This window comes from Arachis ipaensis, chromosome B10 (assembly GCF_000816755.2).
Source record: "Arachis ipaensis cultivar K30076 chromosome B10, Araip1.1, whole genome shotgun sequence".
Taxonomy (NCBI): Eukaryota; Viridiplantae; Streptophyta; class Magnoliopsida; order Fabales; family Fabaceae; genus Arachis; species Arachis ipaensis.
In genome coordinates this window covers 87,420,054-87,433,756 of record NC_029794.2, presented here as the reverse complement: position 1 = coordinate 87,433,756, position 13,703 = coordinate 87,420,054, and the positions used below count along the sequence as shown (strand labels likewise).

The following is a 13,703-nucleotide window of genomic DNA, read 5'->3' as shown; positions in this document are numbered from 1 at the left end:
TCTTTTAGTGTCATTAGCTTGACATGTTGTTCTTCAATTTCTTCCTCTTCTTCTAGTTTGTTAAGAGGAGTGACCTCAAAGGAGGGAAGGATTCAGCTAGTGTCCCTTGTCTTGGCCTTTCCTCAGCAAGCTTCCTTTTGCAAATGGCTTGATTGATCTTGCTTGCTGGATTAGGGACAGAATTGGTGTTCTTGCTAGTTGCCTTCACTTCTTTGGATTCAAGACTTGGTTGCTGTGTGATTATTGGAGTTTTGTATTCATCCAGAGCCTTTTGAACTGGTGGTTCCATGAACTCCTCCTTCATGTAGTTCTCTGCCTCACTTGAGTTTGGAATGATTTCCTCACTTTCTTGCTCCTCCACTTCCTCTTTTACACTCAACATTTGTTTTAATAGCTCTTTCATGGAGGAGGTTTGTTGATCTTCCCAACATTTCTTCATCTCCTCTTCAAATCTTTTAATCTCAGATTGAATTGTTGAGACTTTTTGGTCCAGGGGGGTTTGAGGAGGTTGTGAGTGTTCAGGTTCTTTTGTCACCTCAAGTGTAGTTTCATTTTCAACTATTTCCACCACCTCTTTCTTTTTCACTAAAAATTCACTTGACTCAGTAGCCTCTTCCTCTTGTTTTTCCTTCTTCTTCATTGCACTCACCAGTTGGCCTAATTGTGCTTCCATGTTTTTGAGGGAGTTCTCTTGTTCTTTCTGGTATTTCTCTTTCTCCTCCGCAATTCTTTTGAGCATGGACTCAAGCTTTGAGAGTCTTTGGTTCATGGAAGTTTGTGTGGGTGGTGAGTTTTGGCAAGGATTTTGTGTGGAGACAAAGTCCAGTGATGAAGAATTTTCAGATGAAAAACTAGAAGGTGAGGTTGGAAAATTTTGTATAAGTGAATTGATAGTACGTTCGAGTGAAGATGGCTCTTGATAAGTGGAATATGGGCTCTCAAATGTTTTCTGGTTTTGCACCCCCCAACCATCATTAGAATAGCAACTTGCATCATTTTGTGGTGGAGGAAGATATCCCATATGATTTTCTTGCTCATCTTGTGTCTCTGAAGCAAATCTCCATGAATTGGAGTGCTCAGAATGTGTATTCTTTTGGTGATATTCCCAGCCACCATTAGAGATTGGTGATGGTGGGTAATATCCCATAAAATTTGTTTGATCATAAGATGATTTGAACTCCATTTGAATTTTGTAAAACACAACACCAAATAAAATTGAAATTCATGTTTCAGATGATATTTGCTTAGTGAGGCAAAAACACAAACACCTTGGTTTCAGGAACAAAAACAAAGAAAATGCTTAATCTAGACTTCTCACCCACTTAATCATTGTTGATCTAAATCAATCCCCGGCAACGGCGCCAAAAACTTGATGTGTATTTTTGTGGAAAACGAAAAACGAATTCCAAACACACAAATCTAACCGGCAAGTATACCGGGTCGCATCAAGTAGTAAAACTCACGGGAGTGAGGTCGATCCCACAGGGATTGATGGATCAAGCAACTTTAGTGGGTGATTAGTTTAGTTAAGCTAACATTGATGTGAATTTTGTGAAATTGTAACCAACAGGAAGTAAAGGACAATGAATTTAAAGTTGCAGAATGTAAATTGGCAAGTAACTTAAAGAGCAAGAAATGTAAATTGCAAGAATCTTAAATTGCAAGAAATTTAAATTGCATGAAATTAAAGGGGAGTGGGTGCTGAAAATTAAAGAAAGCAATAAAGCAAGCAATCAAAGAGATCTTGAGAATAAGTGACAGGAAATTTAAAGTGCAAGAAAATTAAATTCAGATCACAGTAGCTCAAATGTAAAATACAGAGGAACAAAAGTGCAGGAAATTCAAACAGAAGTAGAGAGTCACTTGAAGGATCAAAACAGAAAGTAGCTTAGCTCAATTGTGAAATTTGAAAAGACAAGTAAAGATCTCAGGAAATCAATGAGACTAGAAAACACGTCTAGATCTCAATTCCTTCCTTGATCCAATAGTAAACAATTTGCAGAAGAAATAGAGATGAAAGCAGTAAAGAGAGTTTTGATTCAAATCACAATTCACTCGCAAGTTTGCAGAAGAAGAAAACAGAGAGAATTCTCAAGGTGAGATTGAAACAGAATTTCTTCAATTCTCAACCCAAGATTTTTGCTGATACCAACGTTGGGGCAAAAGTTTGGGGTCTAACTTTTGCTCCAACATTGGTTCCCTTTTGTATGCTCCTTGGGGGCTACTTTGTCCTCTTGTCACGTTGCAAATTTTATGCCCAATATAGACTATTATAAATGGTTGGAAAGCTCTGAATGTCAGCTTTCTAACCCATCTGGAATCACCTCAATTGGACATCTACAACTAAAGTTATGCTCCTTTGAAGAGGACAAGGTCGCTGGCTTTGGTGTGCAGCGTTTGAGGCGACGTTTGCCTCAAATGTGGTCGAAAACGCCAGATTTTGGAGACTCAAACACATTGTCCACCCCATACTATTATACATTTTTGGAAAGCCCTGAATGTCTACTTTCCAATGCCGTTGGAAGCGCATCATTTGGAGTTCCACAGCTCGAGTTATACTTCGTCGAAGGTGCAGAGGTCAGTTGGCCTCACTGCAAGTTGCCACCATGTTCGTTTATGCACATTTCGGGGCAGTTTTCTCCCTCAATTTTGGTGTTCACCATGCAGTGCCATATATTCTTGGAAAGCTCTCGATTCTTACTTTCCATTGCTTTTTGAATCACCTCATTTGGAGCTCTGTAGCTCAAGTTATTCTTGTTGGAAGTATACCCCTTCAGGATGTTGTGGTGTGTGGTGCCAACGTTTGAGCAAAAGTTTGACCTCAAACGTTGGCGCAAGCTTTTCTCCTCCAGGGTGTGCAAGTGTGGCGCCAACGTTTGAGCAAAAGTTTGACCTCAAACGTTGGCGCAAGCTTTTTCCTCCAGGGTATGCAAGTGTGGCGCCAACGTTTGAGCAAAAGTTTGACCTCAAACGTTGGCGCAAGCTTTTTCCTCCAGGGTATTGATTTTGTGATGCCAACGTTTGCCAAAAAGTTTGAGGCAAACGTTGGCTCAAGCTTTTCTCCCAAAAGTTTGAGCTAAAGTTTGAGGCAAACTTTTGCTCAAGCTTTTTGTTCTCTCTTGCTCCTAGCCATTCCTTCTTTCTTCAACCTTCTTCAAAACTTTTTTCACCTATCATCAATCAACCAAACACATCAAAGCTTTGCTCAAAATCATGAGTTTGTTATTCTTTCATAATATATGACAATTATAGCATAAAATCTCATGAAATTGCATTAATTCATCCATGGTTGATTGAATCAAAGGAAACATGGAAATCTACCCAATTGGCTTGCTTATGGCTTAAGAAAGTGCATAAAACCTATTGAAAACAAATGAAAAAGCCTAGAAAAATGACATGATGACATGTCATCAGAATGCGACATGAAGTTAGCTAAAACAACAATTTATGACTAGCTAGACGACTAATCACAAAGCAGGGTATGACAAATACATCAGAGACACATACAACATGGTTAGCTGGAAACTACTAACCGGTCAAAGTCATAGTCACTGAGCTGGACGTGTGCTGCTTGTGGCGTGTATGGAGATTTATCCGTGTGTTTAGTGTTTTCTTCCATAGGACTTTTATGATTGCTATTGCACACGGGCTCTGCTTGTTCTGCATCATGTGGCCGAGGCTCCTGTTGGTATAATCGTATCCTTCTAGCAAGCGGCACGTGGTCATCCTCATCAGAGTCTGGGACTGCCAATGGTGTAGCATTGCTTACTATGTTTTTTTCTCTTGGAATGGCTTTTTTGGTCCGAACCTAGTTCGGCTTCTGTGAACAATCAACCTTCTCCTCGTACCAGTCCTGTACTCCTGTGGTGTATATTCATACATATCGTCAAATATTAAAGTGAACATCCAAAAGCCCTACTAAAGCAAACATCAACAACACTACTAAAGTGAACATCCAAACGTGCTACACAAACATGAACATCCTTCATGGAGCATCAAAGCTCTCAATTACTACCCCACATATCATCAATGAAAACTATTTTCACACAAACTATCATCTTGGCAGCCGCAAAAACTCAATTATTTCATAAACGAAAGGCCATGGAAATAAATAAATCATAATTTATATTCATAGCTCAGATTAGAACCTAAGTTGAGCATGTTAGCTGCATCTATTTAATTACTAGACTCAACCCAAAATAAATACCTAACAAAAGTAACACACAACGAATGTATTCAATTAAGCATTCACAATAAAATCCTCCCATACAACCACAACAATCATCAATGCAATCTACCTTAAATAAAGATATTGTACATCATGCGACTATTCTAATTAAATCCAAATTATAAATTATTAATTAAAATAATATATGCGTTTATCATGAATAAGTAAAAAATTATTTATTAAAAAATATTAATTTTGTAATGTAATAGTGTAAGTATATATTATAGTAGCTAGGTAGCAAATAAATGGTGCCAAAACAATCGTCATTTTTACTCTACAATAATAATAATGCACGATCAAAACAAAATTTAAAGTACTTTTGTATCTTGAAATTGTGTCTGCACATGAATTGTCCTTTTTTTCCCTTTTCTCACTTTGTCAAAACAAGTTGGCAAAAGGTATAAATAGTCAACGTATTTTTTTTCTTTTTCTTTTCTTGTCTTTTTCCCTAATTCCTGAACCAAACAAATAATAGTAGATGCACCCTGTGATTGATTAGCCGTAATTATCTAATTAATTCACTTATACTTAACAATGCTCTAAAACTACATTAAAACAATCCATCAACTTGGCAGCCGCATAAATCAACTATTTCACACACGAACAGCCATGGAAATAAATAACCCATAAGTTATATATCTAGTTCAGATCAGAACCCCAGTCGAGCATGTTAGCTGCATCTGTTTAATTACCAAATTCAACCAAACTAACAAATTATCAAGTATAAACAAAACAAATGTGTTCAAACAAGCAATCGCTACAATACCATAACATTCAACCACACCAATCATAAATGAAAACTATTTTCACACACTATATCAACTTGGCATCCGCATAAATAAATTTTTCCAAACATTAAAAAGCCATGGAGATTACCAAACTAGTTCAGATCAGAACCTAAGTTGAGCATGTTAGCTGCATCTGTTTAATTTCCAAACTCAACCGAAATAAGAACTTAACATAATGTATTCAAACAAGCATTAAAAATAAAACCATGAAAATAGATTCACGGTCACTAAAGTAAGCACACCGAAGTTTTCATTCATAAACACCATACATCAAAACCAACCATGCAGCTACATACTGAAGTAATTTTAAAAAATTGTGAACACAAAATACACGGTAAGAATCAACCATCCGATCGGATAAGTAAGGATCCAATTAAATGAGTGCACAATATATCATATATAAAGTAGATCACCTTATCCGACTCCTTATTGATTGGCTGAGATGTAGTACTGCCTTCGGTATTCGGTGATTGGTCAGCGTCCCTGCAGGGCCTTTTACTCCTTCCCTTCTCGATAACTGCTTCATTAGGAGTCTGTTTTCTCCTTTTTTTCTGTTTTCTTTCATTGTTGACTATGCAACCCTGTGTGTTCAGCATGGGACAACAAATAGATGAAAAACATCACCGTGAACCTCCATTTGCATCTGTGTTCCACTGTATTGTTAAAAAGAGATTAGTAGAGTTTGTACCTGTGAGATAACATGGTTGGCCTTCTTGTCAAGTTCATTAGTGGTCCATTCAACAATCCAAGGCTCGAGTACATGACATGCATGCAACGGACCATGCTTTAAGCGGTGAAAGTACAAAACCTATACACAAGTAAATTGAATATTAGGACCTAAACAAAAAGCCATAGAACGTTATTAAAGTTACGTAATTTATTTGCAATACCAGCAACACAAACATGCACCCGCCGCATGTTTCCCGGTTCTCGTCTTGGAATTTCCGAATCGCATCTCGCAGCCACTTTAATATCTGATATGGCCAGTGAAATCTTCTTGGGTTAGATACGTCCAATATCGGAGGGAGGTGCCATGGAGAAACAGTCTGCTGGCTTGTAGGGTTAAGAAACATCTTCAAAACAATCATGATAAAATATCTTCTAAAGCTCAGCCTTTCTTGCTCAGTCTCCATCGGACAGGCAAAGAGAAAGTCCCGCAACTGGGTTGTAGTTTTCTTCTGAAATTCCATCTTTATTGCCAAATACGATTCATTTTTTTCTAATATACCGGTATTGGGTCACCTGCACGAAACGAAACAGTTTACCACGATCAGTACATCTCAACATGGGAAAAAGCATAACCATGAACCGGGATTTTTACAACTTACATAATTTACACTCACCTTGCGAAGGTATGCCGAATACATTGCCGATAAGTTCGGCGGTAATGCGAATATCCCCGGTGTCGACCCTCAGAGTGTTTGTCTCCACGTCAAAGGCCCTGGCTAATTGGAGCATGATGCTTTGCTTCACATGCCATTGTGGTACCCGGCGCAAGTAGTCAAATCCAATGGCCTCAATCTCCGCTAACTTAGCCTACTCATTATGTCGTTCGAAATAGGTAAATAAGTTGTTAATGTAGCAGGGTGAGCATCGCGTCTCAACTAGTTTCTGTTGACCAAAACAAAAAAGGATCAGCAAATTTTCCTAAAAAATCACCAGGTATGTTCAATTATTCATCTAACCAATGGGATACCTTTTTACCCATCTGAGTGTGTCGTCGGCCGGTTTAGGGATTAGTTTGGTCGAGCACCGTGCTAATTTACCCACACAATATTTAGCTGGCAACCTGAGTCGTAAAGTCTTACAGAAAAAGGCTGGAAAACTGCAGCCAAATAAGGTAAATAATAGCATTATATTACATTGCAATTGATGAAAACTAAATCATTGGACGCTACACGGCACAACAATATCATACATATGTATTCAGGCCATAAAGATTATAGCCTATTTCATATAAAGATCAAACCTCACAATTTCCCTCTTGCCACCATCCCTAAATGAGATTAAAAAACTGAATCATGAATACATAGGATCAAATACGTAATCCAACCATCTAATTCCCTATCAAGGCGACCATCCAATTCTATTAACAATGATGGCAATATTAGAAACTGATGTAAAATACAATAAATTAACCCATAATCACATTTACTTTACACAGAACAGCATACCACACAAGTTGCACCTCAAGTGCATCAAACCTATCCTTAGATCCATACAGCATATAATACCTTGTTAGAGTGTCCTAAATACAATTTTGTCGTCAGGGAATTTAAATCTAACTATCCAGGCATGTTATGAAAATTTGATTAACTTTATCACAAACCAATATCAACAATTTTCAGCTAATTCTTTGCATGCAGTGGCAATAGAAACACAGCAATAAGTAAAAATTAACGATAATAGAATAAAAAATTGAAGAATAACCATCCAATATACTGTTAAAGTGACCATCCAACAATTGTTAACCAATTTTCAATAATGGGTTGCCAGTATACGTCATGTTGCATTCACATGGTCCACACGGAAAGGGACAAAAAAGATTTAAAATTGACTACTATATAATCACGATCCCAAATATTTCTGACCTTTCCCGCGCCAAACTTAAATCAACAAGCATATGAAGACCCTAAGCTAACTACATACTCCACAGTCTCTGCCATAATAAACAGCAACCACAACTTTCTCACCATGGGTCATCAGTGATTTAATCAACAACATATATATACATTCAAACATGCAACAGCGATTATCAATCCAAAAATGAACAACAAAACCCACTTACATTGGATGATTATGATTCTTATAGGGGTGATGTTCTTTGAGTCTCCGGTGAACTGTTCGTTGACGAGCAGGTGGGGGTTTCTTCCCTGGTCCGCTGGTTCGATGGTAGGAGATGAAAGCGTCCGCACGAGGAGAAGTCGGCTGCTTCACGGTTCTTGGGTGACGGCTCCTTGAAGGCGTTCGCGATCGCCGGCGTCTCGCCCAGCTGCTCCGATGCAGAGACGGCGGGGTTATCACGACCAAGAGGGCGCCGTTCTTTACACCAACGATGAGGATTAATGGGTTGATGGGTGAATTTTGTCGGTTGCAAAATGGATTGGGTGTGAGCAAGGTTTGAGAGGGTTTGGGTTATACGCCGTTACTGCAGTGTTCAAAGATAGGAAGGGTTTGGTTGTGGGGGTGGGAAAAAAGGACGAGACAAAAGGGATATGTGATTTGGGTAAAAAGTGTAATTACAAGAAATTGTGTGGTATGTTAAACTAAACAGCCAAAATAGGATTAGGGTTATTAATGGGTTAATTCTTTCTATTAATATTAATTGGATCCAATAAAAGGCCCATTGTATACATTGTATACATATTTCATTGTCTCCCTAGCGGTGCTTTAATATAATATGTAATGCTATAGCAATAATATAATGATGTGGATATTTATTCTTTGAAAGTAGCATTTCTTTCTCTCTTTTACATTTATTTATTTGCTTAATTTGGAGTAAATCTTTAATTTGGTCCGAAAAAGTATTTTGAATGTTAGTTGTTTTTAAAAGATTAATGACATTAAATAAGTCTTTAAATTTTATATTATTTTGATGATAATTGAAAGCACATATTTACTTCTAATCCTCCTTTACGAATTGCTGTAAAAAGTTTGGTTTCATTGAGACAATTGCTTTATTAAGTTTTCTTTTCTTTTTTATTTTGTTTTGTTTTGTTTTTCTTTTCTTTATTTCTTTATTTGATTGATTTTCAATGAATGGTTATTTATTTCCATATTATCTTTGCACTTTGTATCAAATTGGGCATGATTCTTCATGAAAATTTTATTGGGTTTTAAACCCACGTGGTATCCTCTTTTTTTTTTAAATTAAAAAAGAAAAATAAAAGGGAAATGGAAACGAGAAAAAAAAGAGATGCTCAATCCTTCCTTGCCTTATACCATTAACTGCGTGAAACACTTTCTTGTTCACTCTCTCGCTTTCTCTCTTGTTATGTTGCCCTCACTCCCAAACCCTAACCCTTCAACCCTGTTTTCCTCCTTTCAGTTCGTGTTTCTCTTCAAGTCTGGCTGATACAAGAATTATTGTCGGTCTAGATTTTCTTCCTAAAGAAAGGAATTACTTCATTGTAAGCATAGCTCCAAACCAGCAAACAACTTTCACATCAAATTAAAATATGGTATTGTCACAAGTACAAACCCCAATGAAAATTAACCGAAGTATTTAGACTCTGGGTCGTCTCACAAGGAATTGCAATGAAGTGGTCAATTATTGACTATGAAGAACAAAGGGGTTTTGATTTTATATTTTTGGCAAGAAAATAAATGAGCAAGAATTAAATGACAAGAAGAATAAATCAATCAAGTAACTAAAGAAAGCAATTAATAAAGAGAGACATTCATGGCAAGGTTTGAGATCATAGGCTTTCTATGCTAGTCATTAAACATAACAATACTTAACAAGAATTTATCTTATTTCGTCATCCCAATGTTGGAAGAAGGTGTAAATTATCTTCCATTAGAGAAAGTCAAACAAGACTAGTTAATCTCAAGTCAAAAGTCCTAATCTACCCACTAATTGAATTAGCAAGATATTAGAGTCATTGAAAATGATATTAACTAACAACTCTAGATCACCAATCTAAATTGGGTATTAATGACTCAAGATTGCCCCAATTACTCTTTCCAAGCCAAGAATGCTCAAAATTTACTCTAAAGCCCAACCAAGCATTTTGTCAAACACTTAGAAGGCATAAAAGGAAAGCATGGTAAGAATACAAGAATAATAAATCTACCAACTACCAATTGTAAGGAAAGTAAATCAACAACTCAAATCATCAATAAAGAGAACATCAAACATTAAATTTCATTCAATGTAAACAAAATCCAACATGAGCATTCATAAACATAAAAGAGACATAAAAGTAAAATTGACAAGAGAACTAAGAAGAATAGAGTAGTAGAAACATGAAATTGTAGAAGAAACAAGATGAGAACATGAAAATTGACCTAGATCTAAGATGGAAATATCCTAAGAACCCTAATTCTAGAGAGAAGAGGGAGCTTCTCTCTCTAGAAACTAACCTACATGATGCCAAAACTATAAACAATTGCTCCCCCTTGCCCAAGCTTGAATTCTACATGAAATAGCATCAGAAATGAGTTGGATTGGGCCCAAAATGAGCTACAAAAATGCTGGCCACGATTTCACTTTAGTGAACCACATGCTCCATCGGTGCGCACACGTACAGTGCGTGTGCGCACCCTTATACATCAGGCAATTATGTCAAAATTTATATGATTTTGAAGCTCCAGATATTAGCTTTCCAACGCAACTAGAACTGCCTCATTTGGATCTCTGTAGCTCAAGTTATGGTCGATTGAGTGCGAAGAAGTCAGGATTGACAGCTTTACGGTTCCTTCATCTCTTCATGAGTTCTCCCACTTTGCATGCTTTTTTCCTCACTTCTTCCATCTAATACCTGCCTTATGAACCTAAAATCACTCAACAAACACATCAAGGCATCGAATGGAATTAAAGTGAATTAAAATCACCAATTTAAGGGCCTAAAAAGCATGTTTTCACATTTAAGCACAAATCAAGGGAGAATTGCAAAACCATGCTATTTCATTGAATAAATGTGAGAAAATGTGATAAAATCTCCCAATTAAGTACAAAATAAATCATAAAATTGGGGTTTATCACTGTCTATTCTCTCAATGATAGTCTGCTCTCTTTCTCTCTTCGGACTAGATTCTCTGTTTCTTTCGGTCTCTCTCCCAAACCTAGATTCTCAACCCCTCTTTTCAACTTCTGGTTCATATTTATTGTCAACCGCCGCCATTTTTTTTAAATGTTTGTTGTTTCATTCGATTTTATGTAAAGAAAACTAACTTGGTTGCATTAATTACAGCTCCCATCGTCAAAAGGTGTAAAATGGAAAGGCAAATTCAACAGAGGTGATGCCAAGTAAGTATCATTATTTTTTATTTCTTTGTCGGTTACTCTATTTTCTTTTCTGATCTGACTCGTGTTTTAGTGTGAATTAGACAAAATAATTAGGGTTTAGGGTTCTCCATATCTGGGATCAAAAGCTATAAAGATAACGAGTTGATCTGAATTTTAAGGTGTTGGATATTTGGATTTAGGTGTTTTGTGTGCTATTTCGTGATTTTTGTGTTGTATTGTCAGGCTTGCCGTAAATAAGAAAGGAATGGCAGTCGCCAAATGTGATAGAAAAATCAGGAAGAAAAAATGTGTCAAAGACCCTAAGAAACCAAAGAGGTCACTGAGTGCTTTCTTCATTTTCATTTTATTGCTGATATGCTATTCTCTTTTCACTGAATATTATTCACCTAAAAACTTTTTCCCACACAACATGGCAATTAAATAATTCTTTGTAGTTATTTCTTAAATTATTTCTATTGCTATATATTTTTCTTAAATTAAATAATCTTAAACTATACATTTTTACAAATGATAATGCCTTCCAATATTGAATTCCTATTCTGAAAATTAGATATCAAAATGGCAAATGGCTATTTGTAATTTGTTTCTTTCTTTCTTATTTGATGGTTTATGGTAATTAGATTTTTTTATCTTCTTATTTTGTGTTTTATAATTTGGAATAGTTTAAGCACCGCTACTTTTCATGTGACTGAGGCTAAGTTATATATGCTTCTTGGCTTCTTGCCCATTTTGATGCTTACTTTATGTTTTGTAAAGTACTAATGTTTATTGTAACAGAAAAATGAAAAAGTCTTGGAAAATGTTTCAAGAAATTTATCTTGGGAAGAAAATCATCATCAAAGTATAATCTCTCAAAAAATGATATTTTTATAAGTATGATTGATTTTAGATACGATTTTTTTTTTGTGGTTATAATTTGTCATATTTAGTTTTGTTTGTTAGAAAAAATAGTATGGAAGAAAGAGTTCTTCAGTATAGTGCCTGTTGTAGGTCTTTATATTTTAAAATATGCATTTATCGGAGTTCTAATTGTTTGTTTCAATTTCTTTTAAAGAAACTAAGTAACAATGCATATCCAATGATTATCTTATTCTTTTCAATTTTGTTTTGTTTTCCTTTTCTTTATTTATTTTATAACTAATTTTTAGTGAATGATTATTTATTTCTATGATATCTTTGTACGCAGTGTCAAACTGGACATGGCTCTTCATAGAAATTTTGTTAACAGATAAGCAGTTTAATAACTATTAATTATTAAGATCTACATGCCATTCATTAGAAACAAGTTAATGTCTTTATAGGGTACAATTTCAGCTATTAGTGTTTGTAATTTGTATTTTGGAAAATCTTGATGTGTTTTCTTACAATCTTTTATTTTGTTATTCCTCTCATTCTCTATTTTTTTTTTGTTTTTATTTTCTTGAGTATTTATTTTATAAATACATATTTTGTTTCTTTATTTTTTTTAAATTTTGGTAATTTTATTTTTAGTTTTTTTAAATTTTAAGACTCGTTNNNNGCTTCATATCTTCTAAATCATATTGTATCTTTGCCTATTTCACAGGTATTCTGCCATCCAAATTCTTATCCATATCTATAAATCCTATTTCTCTCTACTTCACAACATCTTCTTCCCTATTTTGGAGTAGAGTTTTTTTTTTGTTTAAGTTATTGGAGTAGAAATTAGTTCTTTTCCCATATGCCTATAAATCCTATTATCCCTTACTTCCCAGCGTCTTCTGTGTTTGAAATTGGTTTTATTCCATATACTCTAAATCCTATATTCCGCTATGCATAGAGAATAGTCACTGTGAGTCTACTGATTGAGTTTCTTTGTTGATATGGTGGTGCATGATGACTTATAATGGAGTTTTATAGCTTTTTTATGTTTTTCTTCTAATTAAAATTATATGTGCTGTAACTTGGTAACCATGTTTCATTTGAGTAGTACAATTAATTGAACTATTTCTCTGAGTTATCTAATGTATATATTTTGACGATGGTTGTTTTTTTTTGTGTGGTGGTGATTAAGCTGTCTTCTGGATGAAAAGATGCACTGGACAACCTACAAGCTAGCTGACTTCCATAGAAAATTGCCCATTCTTCCATGTTGCAACAGCTCCTGACTTGGGAGAAAAAGTTCTATGAGGAAGTTAAGATAAATTGTAAGACCTAGAGCTTTTGGAAAATCTATTATAAGCCAATTCCAATTTAATTTATTTGTTAAAAATTTTAATTTCAGAAATTATTTTATTAAATATAAGAGTAAAGTATTGTTTTTGTCCCCAACGTTTGGGGTATGTCCTAAAATTGTCCCTAGCGTTTCATTCGTCCTATTTTTGTCCCCAACGTTAGAAAATTGATTCAATGTTACCCCACCGTTAATTCCACTCACGGAACACTAACGGAGATGCCTATGTGGACGCGAGACGTTAGTAACCCCAAACGTTGGTATTGATGCAGGGTTCACTTCGCACGTAATATTTTCTTTTACTGTACGAAACGCTTTGCATAAGGAAAACAAAACACTTCACATTCGACCCACACTTACTGAACCTGATTGATTATTTCTCCTCTGTTCTTTGCGCTTGAGTACAAAGTAAGAAGACGGATTGAAGCGAGTTGGTGGTTGGGTGCCCCGTCTTGGTGGTACTAAAAACTTTGAAACGGAACAGAGCAAAAAGTTATGTGCAATGTATGTTTGATTTTTGTTTGA

The 13,703-nt window shown here is 35.6% G+C and overlaps 1 long non-coding RNA gene across 1 annotated transcript; it reads right to left on the bottom strand.

Moving 5' to 3' along the window:
• On the bottom strand, positions 5,921-7,939 carry LOC110268542. The gene is made up of 4 exons (XR_002356633.1): positions 7,805-7,939; positions 6,713-6,833; positions 6,360-6,627; positions 5,921-6,258 (listed from the first exon to the last, which is right to left on the bottom strand). It is a non-coding gene; the product is annotated as an uncharacterized LOC110268542 (long non-coding RNA).